Below are 12,761 nucleotides of genomic sequence, written 5' to 3'. Positions count from 1 at the left end.
TCAGTCCAAAAAGTGGTGGGTTTCCTATACCACCAGTTCTACTCGTGTGATGTCTCAGATTTGAATTAACTATCTCAGTGAATTATTATAAAGGCTCTTCCAGCTACCTACATTTGACCTATGATCCTGCACAGACATAAAGAACAAAGGTCCCTGAACAAAAGCACCTCCATTCTGCCTGTCACCAAACGATGTCCTTGGCAGTCAACTGCCAAGTGTCTCTTTGGACTAGGAAAAAAGACCTCCAATAGTATTTTGGAAATTTACTCATCTGTACTAGAGAAACTTCAGTGTTTTGTTTTTTTTTTTTTTTTTCACCATAAGCAAAGTATTTGTGGCTTTGGAATTAGATAGTGGGGTTGAAATTATAGTTTGGCCACCACCACACGGTCATGTGCCTGGGGGCAAGTTAATCTCCGAGGCCCAGTTTTCTGATCCGCACAATAGGGCTATCGCTGGAGTTTACAAATCCCTGTTTTGGCACTCCATGGTCAACAAAGTTCATCTATCTTCACCTTATCCTGCTTCTCTCTGCTTAATCTTTTTGTTCCAGTGACCAGTTAAAAACTGGTCATCATATACAGGTTCTAAAGAGAGAATATTTGGGAAATAGTACTATTCACTTTATCTGGGAAAGTTTTACAACAATCCCTGGCAAAGCCAAACGTCTTGCCGCTTCCCCTAGTCACCTGCTAATAAGATGTTGGACCACGGTTTTGGCAGGGATAATGGACCGAACCCCAGACATTCTGGGTGATGGTTGGCCAAACCACTTGGAGTTTGGATAGTTTTTCTTTGCATGTCAACTGGGGTAGACCATAGACTCCAAACCTTGCAACACAGATTTCATCTTAAAACATTCACTTTGCAAGTGAGACCTTAAAAGTTGGCTCTCAGCATGGGTTTTGTGTTCTTTCACTACTGATTTTCTGAAATCCATAGCAATTATTCTCAAAAAATCTGAAGTTATTCATTCTTATCTCCATTCAAATCTTGGGGCTATAAAAAGGGATTGAGAATTGCCAAAACAGTGGCACATCAAATCCTAACAGACAAACTAATTACCTGCTAAGTTTGACCCAAGGGTACTGTTGTGCCATCCCCAGGCCCCTAAGGACCCAGAAGGGTCTTCACAGCATCCATACCTTCTTCTCCTCTTGTATCCCACTCACTTTTGAATTCTCCCCTTTATAAACCAGGCCCAGGCCAATCAGTGTGCCCTATTTCTGGCCAGAGAAATTGGTTCAGCAGTGGGCATACCACCCAACCCAAGGCAAGGTGTTGTAATGGACATGTCCAAGGAAATACAATGAAACTCTGTTTGAGAAAGGAGCAGTAGCAGCTCCTCCTCACTGCTAGAGTATCTCCTTAAAATTAAAATAGGTAGGCTAGACCTTGTAGGCTAGAGTTAGATACACCCAGTCTTAGATAAACAGTATGAAACCAGAGGCCTTCTGATTCTGGGAACTGTAAGCACATACGCCCAAAACTGCCTCGAGACTCTCATGAGGTGCACAGGAGGTCATCACAGGCCACATCTATCTGTCTCTCAAAGAGATAAATAAGTTTTCATTTTTACTTCTTCTAATTGGCTGTATAAATTGTGTGAAATTCTGCCCAGATTTTCTAGGCTGGCACAGACCATTTGAAAGGATATAAGCTACGCATATCCGGGAATAAATCAGGTTTGCTCCCTCCTCTATATTGGCATTTGGGGCAGAGGGGAGATCTTTTTGTTAGAAGGATTTTTAATTTCCCCAACAGCCTATTTTTTGGAAGTGCTGACACAAAGACTCTCTTCTCCAGGCTTGAAGCTGAAAGGACGAGCTGCAGTCATTTTTATATGACTGTGGGGAGAAGTCGCTTCAGAACAGGCTAACACCAAGGAACTCGAGCCAGGGACAGACAGGAAGAAGAAGGGTCATGATGGCTTCAGCTGAGTTCCTGGATCCATTCCTGCCTGATTATTCCTGGACTTTGTCATTTTGTAAGCCAAAATATTCCCCTTTTGCTTAGTAAATTGGGAACCGTTTTCTATGTTTTGCAAGAAAAAGGATCGTAACTGATCCTAGATGATTTAATGTCCAATTACTATAAGCATTTTAAGTGTTTTCCAAAATCTTTAAATATGTAATAAAGTTCTGAGTCCCTGAGTCAGGAAGGCTATCAAGGCAAAGCCTTGACCTCTTGTTTGAATCCTTTATGTAATTCTCTCACTAGGTAACTGTCCAGCCAGTATTCACACCCAGTGTGGGAGTCTTGCAGCCTCTAAGGCAGCCCACTTCACTCTATGCAGCCCTTTTTGCCCATGAGCCCTTCCTTAGATCTCCCTTACCTCCCCTTAACAGGCTAACTATGGACCACAACGAATATGGACACACCTCTTTCCTCCAGGGTCCTCTATATCAAAATTAGTTCTCACACCTCTCTAAATCAGTATGCTCTTCTCCAGGTTAGATTTCCGTTATTTATGCATCTGGTACACAATCATTTCTTATTTAAAACCAAATCAATACATGGGTATCATCTCCTTTAATGAGGGCTGATGGACAGAAATCCAGTTTTGCTTTATTGTGTCACTGACGGTCTCAGTGTCTTTCAAGAGGCATCCTACAAATGCATCAGACCCATGGCCTGGGTTCTTGGTAGACAATTACCTGGACTATCAGTTTTGAGGATAGAGAAGAATATTGTGAAAGACTGTGCTTTGGTTAGGAAGCTGGAAGTTGCTGGTTTCCATTATAGCCCCAGGCACAGAGAGATTCTTGTGGGCCTGTAAGTAAACTCAAGTTGCACCAGAGGCTGTGCAAGAAGTGGAGCAACTTGGGTCCAGCGGTTCTGTACCCCTTCCAATAAGGAAGAAGATTTAGAGGGAAAAAAAAACTGTAATTGACAAGGAACACAAATCTTAGACCCAAGTTGTCTCTATTTGAATTTCAGTTCCAGTAAATGTTCTACCAGGAATGGTGGCAACTATTGATGAGTACCTTGGTGTTGAGGCTTTGGGACATGGGAGAAGCTCTGGTTCTTCCTGCCTAGTTGTTCCACAATTGTCTGACTAATTCTACATAATGGAGTGAGGTCAAACACTACCATTTAGTCTTTCTTAATATAGGCAGTCCAAAGGAGGTCAGAAATAATTAACTGGAATTAAGAAGAGGTGGAAAGAATACACAGAAGAACTATACAGAAAGAATCTTCATGACCTGGATAACCATGATGGTGTGGTCACTCACCTAGAACCAGACATCCTAGAGTATGAAGTCAGGTGGGCCTTAGGAAATATTACTGCAAACAAAGCTAGTAGAGGTGATGGAATTCCAACTGAGCTATTTAAAATCCTAAAAGGTGATGCTGTTAAAGTGCTGCACTTAATATGTCAGCAAATTTGGAAAACTAGCAGTGGTCACAGGACTAAAATAGATCAATTTTCATTCCAATCCCAATAAGGGCAATGCCAAAGAATGTTCAAACTACTGGACACTTGCGCTCATTTCACACGTTAGTCAGGTTATGCTCAAAATCCTTCAAGCTCGGCTTCAGCAATACATGAACCAAGAGCTTCCAGAAGTACAAGCTGGATTTAGAAACAGGAGAAGAACCAGGGATCAAATTGTGAACATTCGTTGTATCATAGAGAAAGCAAGGGAATTCCAGAAAAACATCTACTTCTGCTTCATTGACTATGTGAAAGCCTTTGTGTGGATCACAGCAATCTGAGGAAAATTCTTAAAGAGATGGGACTACCAGACCACCTTACTCTTCTCATGAGAAACCTGTATTCAGCTCAAGAAGCAACAGTTAGAACTGGACGTGGAACAATGGACTGGTTCAAAATTGGGAAAGGAGTACATCGAGGCTGTATATTGTCACCCTGCTTATTTAACTTCTATGCAGAGGACATCATGCAAAATACCAGGCTAGATGGCTCACAAGCTGGAATCAAGGTTTCAAGGAGAAATATCAATAACCTGATATGCAGATGATACCACTCTAATGGCAGAAAGTGAAGAGGAATTAAAGAGCCTCTTGAGGAAGGTGAAAGAGGAGAGTGAAAAAGCTGGCTTAAAACTCAACATTCAAAAAATGAAGAACATGGCATCCAGTCCCATCACTGCATGGCAAATAGAAGGGGGAAAATTGGAAACAGTGACAGATTTTATTTTCTTGGGCTCAAAAATCACTGTGGATAGTGACTGCAGCCATGAAATTAAAAGATGCTTGCTCCTTGAGAATGAAAGCTATGACAAATCTAGACAGCATATTAAAAAACAAAGACATCACATTGCCAACAAAGATCCATATAGTCAAAGCTATGGTTTTTCCAGTAGTCACATACAGTTGTGAGAGTTGGACCATAAGAAAGGCTGAGTGATGAAGAACTGGTTCTTTCAAATTGTGGTGCTGGAGAAGACTCTTGAGAGTCCCTTGAACCACAAGGATATCAAACCACTCAATTCTAAAAGAAATCGATATTCATTGGAAGGACTGAGGCTGAAGCTCCAATACTTTGGCCACTTGACACAAAGAGCCAACTCACTGGGAAAAAACCTTCCTGCTGGGAAAGACTGAAGCCAAAGGAGAAGAGGGTGGGAGAGGAATGAGATGGTCAGACAGCATCACTGTTGGACCCAATGGACATGAGCTTGAGCAAACTCCAGGATATAGTGAAAGACAGGGAAGCCTGACGTGCTACCGTCCATGGAGTCGTGAACAGTCAATTTAGCAACTAAACAACAAAAAACACGGGCAGTCCAAAGGAGGTCAGGAATAACTAATTGGAATTGAGCTCAGAACTCAGAGCATCAGCTAAGCTGAGAAAGTGAGAGGCCTTTTGAAAAGTTTTGAATGGTATAAGCCTGTGCCTCATTAAGGGAATTATGTAACAGTAGCCCTGGAAGAATCCTCATCCAAGTTAGCATCTAGAGAAGATGATATTGCTCTAGGTGGTGGGGGCGGGGGGAGTGGGGCGCTGTGGCAGGAGTACAGAATTTCATCCAACTGTAAATTAACCATAAGATCTCAACGACTTAATACACAGCTCCATCTGTTAAATGAGAAAGCTTGGCTAGACCAATCGTCAACATTTTGGGGTACCCAGGTTTGCAATCACCGTCCAGGAAAGAGTCCACAAACCTACAGCATCTGTCTGTACTTGAGGAGGCTCCCAGCGGTAGGAGACTCAAAGTCAACTGCAAAGAGTCAGCCTAGCTTCAGCTTCTCTGCTTGGTCCTCAGAGCCTTGAAACACAGCACCTGGGAGAGGTCTTTGAACAGACAGGTGAAAACTAACATCTAAGGAAGACCACATCAGCTGGGAGCTTCCTTTGCTTTGTGTGATTAAAATAGTATAGAAATATTTCACAGGACTATTGCTAAGATAGCAATAGTTCTGTTTGAGAAATGTAACTAATATTGGGACTTTGGGGACTGAAAAAGAGCTTTCCAACATCAATTAATAGACTGTTGGATAATGTCATAATTAAAGTTGCTAGAGTGGTCATTAAAACAGCATAATTATGCTAAGTAGTTTGTAAAAGAAAAAAAGAGAGTGAAAGTAATGGAACACACCCACGGCATGAACTGGTAGGTAATTGGGCTGATAATTTATTCCAATAATCCTCACAAGCTGTCATCAAGTCAAATTATTAAGGGTCTTCCCCATAAGCTAATTTGACAGCTGGCTTTAAAAGGTGACAGGATAGGACAAGGCCTGGACTAAACACAAAGGGCAGGGGACAAGGTGCAAAGTAACAGGCAGCCACATTGAACTCTCGTTTCACTTTGGGAGGCCTGGATAAAGACAAACTTTGCAACTTTGAGAATCAGAATCTACCCCTGTAGTTTTCTAGGACCAGGTTTGGGTGTTTTCGGCTGACCACTTCAAGTTCTTCCCTTCAAAATCAAATACCATACTGGGTGAAGTAAGTCAGACAGAGAAAGACAAATACATGATATTGCTTATATGTGGAATCTAAAAACTAGCACAAATGAATTTATTTACAAAACAGAAATAAAGTCACAGACATAGAAAACAAACCTATGGTTACAGGGGGAGAAGGGATAAACTAGGAGATTGGGATTGATATATACATACTATTGTATATAAAATAGACAACTAATGGGGACCTGGGTTGGTGGCTCAGACGGTAAAGCATCTGTCTACAATGCGGGAGACCTGGGTTCGATCCATGGGTCGGGAAGTTCCATGGAGAAGGAAAAGGCAACTCACTCCAGTACTCTCGCCTAGAAAATCCCGTGGACGGAGGAGCCTGGTGTCCATGGGGTCGCAAAGAGTCGGACACGACTGAGTGACTTCACTTTCTTTCAATAGGGACCTACTCCATAGCAGAGGGAGATCTACCCACTACTTTAATAACTTATATGGGAAAAGAATCGTAAAAAGGGTAGATATATGTATAACTGATTAATTTTGCTGTACAAAAGAAACACAGCATTGTAAATCAACTACAGTTCAGTTCAGTCGCTCAGTCGTGTCCGACTCTTTGCGACCCCATGAATTGCAGCATGCCAGGCCTCCCTGTCCATCACCATCTCCCGGAGTTCACTCAAACCCACCTCCATCGAGTCGGTGATGCCATCCAGCCGTCTCATCCTCTGTCATCCACTTCTCCTCCTGCCCCCAATCCCTCCCAGCATCAGAGTCTTTTCCAATCAGTCAACTCTTCGCATGAGGTGGCCAAAGTACACTCCAATAAAATTTTTAAAGCAAAAACAAACAAACAAACAAAAAAAGTCAAATGCCTTACAGAAACCAGAGCTGACCCAGATGAGTTATGGCTGTGATAGGCTGTGCAGACTGTTTTATAGGCAGCCTTCTCCCTGTTAGTATTTCAAGAATATCCTTACTCTAAATTACTCTGTAGAGGGGATATAATTTGTATTAAGAAAAGCACATAGATTCATTTGTAGGAAAAAATACTGAAATTACATACATCCAAATATTAAGAGTGTTTATCTTTGGGTAAGATTTTGGTGATTTCACTTTTTTGTGCTTTCAAGGTTTTCTTATTTTGTATTTGTGGGAAAAAAAAAAACATAAATTAAGTGCTGCCTTTAACTTTTCAGGTAATACATAAGAATGTTTTACACTTTATGCTATAACTGTTTTCTTCCCATGAAAAGTTTAATAAAAGAAAAATATTAGATCTTAAATGATCTCTTGTTCCACTCTCTAGTTGAAGACCCAGCTTCTTCTCTTCAAGTCTAATAAATAAAAGAAAACCACCCAAAGGTATAAAACCCACAATCTGTATCTACAACATTTACTATTGGGATTTTTCATTTTCTTATTAATCTACCTCTTGTTGTTTCCTTTTCCTCTCCCAGAAAACATTAACTCCTGAGCATGGCCCTGCATTTCTTTTCTGACAGTTCTACTCAGATATCTCATCTCACTTGGCCACAAAAGTGAAACTCCATTTCTTACTGATGTTGTATCTACCCACTCACTCAACTCAGTAGTGAACTATCTTTTCCAGGAACAACCACTTCAGCCAAGTGGTGAGGGCAAGTGACAAATACACCCTTTTCCTTCGGTAACATGATTTATACTGACCTCCCCACTGAAATGCCATCCCTGAAACACAGCAGTGATGTGGCGGCTGCAGAAACATGCTTCCCTTTGGCCCTCTGCCTCCTCATTCTCTCACACTTGTAATTCTTCTGTGTCAATCAAACAACTTGCAATCCTTTTCTTCCTTGTAACCTCAGTGTTTCAAAAAGCCAGATCCCAAAGTCTTCCTGTTTTCCGGTTTGGAGAGTCCCCACTGGCCACTAGATGAAACTGTGTGTTTCCAAGTGTTTTGGATCAGATATGCTCGCACTGACTGACTACAGGCAAAAGAGGGCCTCTATTTTTCTCCCTTGTGCCTAATTTGCTGATTATATGATAATTCTAGACTGAACCCAGCACATAGAAGCCAGAAATAGAGTTCTAAATTCATTTCAGGTTCTTTGATCTAATTCTTTCCTGAAAACATTGACTCCCCTTGGGCCACAAATTCACAAATTTAACTTCACATTAGAATTTATTGGGGGCTTTAAATAATTTCAGTGTCTAAGTTACTTCCATACCATTTTTAATGAGTCCAGAACAGTTTTTTAATCACATATATATGTAATGTAAGCCCTGACAGTTTTTTCTCCCATAATGCAAGTGCCTGACTTAAGCTTTGATTGCCAAAGCATCCATTTCAAAGAGGCATCCACTTCAAAGCAGATCTCAAATAAATACACAATTAGATAAAGAGCAAAGCCAGTTGTCTTCTCCCACTGAGACTCCTTTATTTTAGAGATCTTGGTTGATTTTGATAACTAACCATTTGAGCCACTTGTTTTCTCTTTTCCTGCCCTTAGATAAAGAAAATGTAACTATACATCAATGAACACAGATTGTTTCTATACCTTGGCTATTGTAAATACTGCAATGAACATGGGAGTGCAGGGATCTTTTCAAGTTAGTGTGTTTCTTTTTTCTCTTCAGATAAATAACCAGAAGTGGAATTGCTGGATCATATGGTAATTCTATTTGTAACTTTTTGAGAAAACTCTATACTATTTTCCATAGTCACTGCACTAATTTACATTTCCACCAATGGTGCACAAATGTTCCCTTTTCTCTACATTCTCACCAACACTTGTTATTTCTTGTCTTTTTGATAATAATCTTTATAAAACAAGTGTAAAACGATACCTCTTTGTGATTTCGATTTGCATTTCCCTGATGTTTAATGATGTTGAACATCTTGTCAAAGACCTGTTGGCCATCTGTGTGTCTGTTTTGAAAAAATGTTTATTCAGATCTCAGTTTTGGTCAGATTATTTTTTTTGCTACTGAGTTGTATGACTTCTTCATGTATTTTGGATACTAGCCCCCTATCAGATATATGATTCGCAAATATTTTCTCCTACTCAATAAGTTTTCATTTTGTTGATGGTTTCCTTTGCTGTGCAGAATCTTTTTAGTATAAGCATGATGTAGTCTCGCATATTTTATTTTTCCTTTTGTTGCTTTTCCTTTTGGTGTCAGATTAAAAATACAATTGCCAAGACCTGTGTCAAGGAGTTTGCTCAACAGGAATCCCTGAAACCAATGAAGTCACAATCTCCAGGTATGGATTGGATGTCAGGGGCTTTTTAAGTTCCCAGATGATTCTAATGAGCAAACAAGTTTGAGAACCACATCCTTAGGCAAATCCTTTCATGCAAATTATAGGGGAACCTCCTGGTGGTTCCCCTCACAAGAGGAAAATTGACTCCTTCTCTTGGACCTCCTTCCCCACCTATTGGCAAACGTCCATTTTTCCCATAAAGCTCATTGAATTTAATTCTTCCCTAATAACTTTTTCTTTTCTTAATTTTGGGGAACAATTGACCAATATCATTGCATATATTTAAAGTGTTCAACATGATTTGACATACTTACACACTGTCAGTTGATTATCAAGATAATTAATGTATCCATCACATCATACAGTTAATCCAGTTAACTTTGTAGGGCGGGGTGGGGTGGTTCAGTGAGAATGCTTAAGATCTACTCTCAGCAATTTTCAAAATGTACACTATCTTATTATTAACTGTAGGAACCATGCTGTTCACTGGATCCTCAGAATTTATCCTTATAAGTGAAATTTTGTACTCCTTTACCTACATCATCTCATAGCCCCCAGACCCCAGCCCATGTATTCCCTTTTTTAAGATTACATGTCATAGTTTAATTAAAACTAAAATTAAATGAAATTTAAAGTTCAATTCTAGATACATTAGTACATTTCAAATGCTCAGTAATGCATATGGCTAGCCACAAAATCATCTAATTCTTCCAGTACAGATTTTAGAACATGTTCTTCATTGCAGAGAGTTCCATCAGACAGCTCTGGTCTAGATAAGAATACATAATTATTTGAGAAGATGCAAATGAATTTTCTGCAGTTACTCTCCATCCTTCTTCCCTTCATATTTGAAAGAACCAAAACAAATTGTGATTTGATACATGAGTAATACAAGTAAAGGTTTCCAGTGATTCAAATGTAATACATTTATTGTGTTCTTTATTTCTATTATTGTTACATTGTGATATGTAACAAAATAATTGTACAACTCACCATAATGTAGAATAAGTGGGAGTCCTGAGATTGTTTTCCTGCAACTAGACAGTCCCATCTGGGGTTGATGAGAGACAGTGACACCCAAAGTGTGTTGCTTATGTCCAGTCTACTCTGTAATCTCGTTTTGGTGCTGTCACTGCAGAAAACCCTGCTTCACAAAGATAGGATATTGGAAATGGGAGCAGGCTTTTCGGTACTTTTGTGGAAATCTCAGTGTATTTCACCTTGACTTTAATCCGGAATGTATGGAGATATGAAGCTGTATCAAACATAATTTTAAGGCCACTGTCATTTGCAATTTTAAGCAGTTGATCCTCTTATAGTGTGGACAAAGTTGATTCACCTGGCTTATTCACAAATAGGTCATGGTTCCATTCCTTCCCAGTTTGGGGGTATTTTGTGGTTGGGAAGTAATGCCCAAATTCTTTTGAAAGCTGAGATAAGGTGATCATGCACCAGCTTGGAGAAAGAAGGCCCTGGCTCAGTCTCTTTCGACCTCTGCTAATGTTTGAAATGTCAAAAATCGCAGTGCTCACTTGTTGTCCCCATAATTCCAGTTTGGTTTTGAATGCAGCCACTTTGTCTGAAACTTGAACACAGTTGTCCTTCTCCCTAAAGTGATGGATTGAGTTTGTTGAGTAGGTTAAATATGTCACATAAATAAGCAAGATTTGTGACCCCTTCTGTGTCATTGAAGTGTGCTGCCAGTGGTGACTGTTTTTCTGAAAGAAATCTCTGAAGTGACTCTAGTAATGCAAACACTCTGGCTGTGATCTACCTTTAGACAGCCATCTCACTTCTGTGTAGAAGAGAAGACATGCACTGTGTCCATCTCCTCTCCGAGCTGTGCAGACAGACCTTGGTTAAGGGCATGTACTTTACTGTGGTTGACGATTTTAATTACATCCAGCAAAACATTGTTCAGTCAGGGTGACATTTTTTGGCTAGCCACCACTTCTCTTGGATGAAACAGTGTGTAGACTCACATTCAGAAGCAACCTGTTTGATCCAAGCAGTGAAACCAAAAAGCTATCCAGTTGTGACAGCTTCTCCATCCATGCACATGCAGACACAAAGGGACCAATGCAGAATTTTCCTGATATGTAATCAGTCAAAGACTTGAATAGTTCTGCATCTGTGGGGTTGGTTGGCAACAAAAGTGCACATAACATATCCTCCTGCACATCCTCCTGAAAAATATATCACACAAAACCAAGCATTGTTGCCTTGTTGTCAACATCGGTGGACATGTCAAGTTGGATTGTGTACCATGGTGATTCATTAATCCTCTCTAACAGTTGTGCCTCTATTCTCTTCTATTCCATCAATTCGACTAGTTATGGTGCTAGCCAAACTGAAGTCTCTCCTAAAAGTTCACAACAAATGTCCTTAGCAGCAGGCAGGATCAATTTTTTTTTCTTCTGAAAAACTCCAAAGTTTTGTCTTTTAATGCAGGATCCTTGGTCTCCATGTGGCAAAGCAATTTTGAAGTTTCATGGCTTTGTTGTGTTACCTGGTCGCCACATATTATACAGAGTAGGCTTGGAGAATGTGAATCACCTATTGCAATGAACCCATAATTCCAGAAGGACTCTTGGTATTTTCTTCAAAATGCAGCTGTCTTCTTCTGCTTTTTTGGGGGGGGAAGTCTTAAAACTTCTGTTGTCTCATCATTGGGTCTTTCCCTCTTTTCAAAGAAGCTCTCTGGCGATGCTTGTTTTTCACTCATTTTGGCAAGGGTTAGCTTGTGGGCTTACCAAAACCATGCCTGAGACAGTGTGCAGCACAGGAAAGAGGCACAGACAAAAGTGGGAAATAAAATAACGGGCCGGCCGTGCGTGGATTCTGACTTAAAGCCTGCCACCAGAAGCAGTTTGTCACTTGCCACTCACTGATAGGGCTTTGATATGAGTCTGCAAAAAGTTGCTTCATTATGGTCTCTGCAGTCAAATGTCTCTGCTAATGATGATCTATATTTGCAGCCACTCCCACCACTAGCCTCACTGCCTCAACTCCACCTCAGATCATCAGGCACTAGATTCTCATAAGGAGCCTGCAACCTAGATCCCTCAAATGCACAGTAGGGTCCAGGCTCCTGGGAGAATCTAATGCCACAGCTGATCTGACAGGAGGTGGGGCTCAAGCAGTAATGCAATCAATAGGGAGCAACTGTAAATACAGATGAAGCTTTGTTTGCTCACCCACTGCGCACCTCCTGCTCTACAACCTGGGTTCCTAACAGGCCAGAGACTAGCACAGACTCCTACTGGTCCGTGGCCTGGGGCTTGGGGACCCCTGTTATACACTTAACTTTGCAATGTCCTCTTTTTCACTTACCAAAATGTCATAGACATTCTTGAGGGTCTACAGATATGGATATAAGTCACTTTTGCTCCAGTCTCTTTCTGCATATATATAGACAGATTTGCGCATATACACTTATATATTCATATATATATACACATACAGGGGCTTCCCAGGTGGAGCTAGTGGTAAAGAACCCGCCTGCCAATGCAGGAAATGTAAGAGACGCGGGTTCAATCCCTGGGTGGGGAAGATCCCCTGGAGAAGGGCATGGCAACCTACTCCAGTGTTCTTGCCTGGAGAATCCCATGGACAGAGAAGCCTGGCA

This window comes from Bos mutus, chromosome 18 (genome assembly GCF_027580195.1).
Source record: "Bos mutus isolate GX-2022 chromosome 18, NWIPB_WYAK_1.1, whole genome shotgun sequence".
NCBI lineage: Eukaryota > Metazoa > Chordata > Mammalia > Artiodactyla > Bovidae > Bos > Bos mutus.
Note: the sequence above shows the minus strand (reverse complement) of the source record.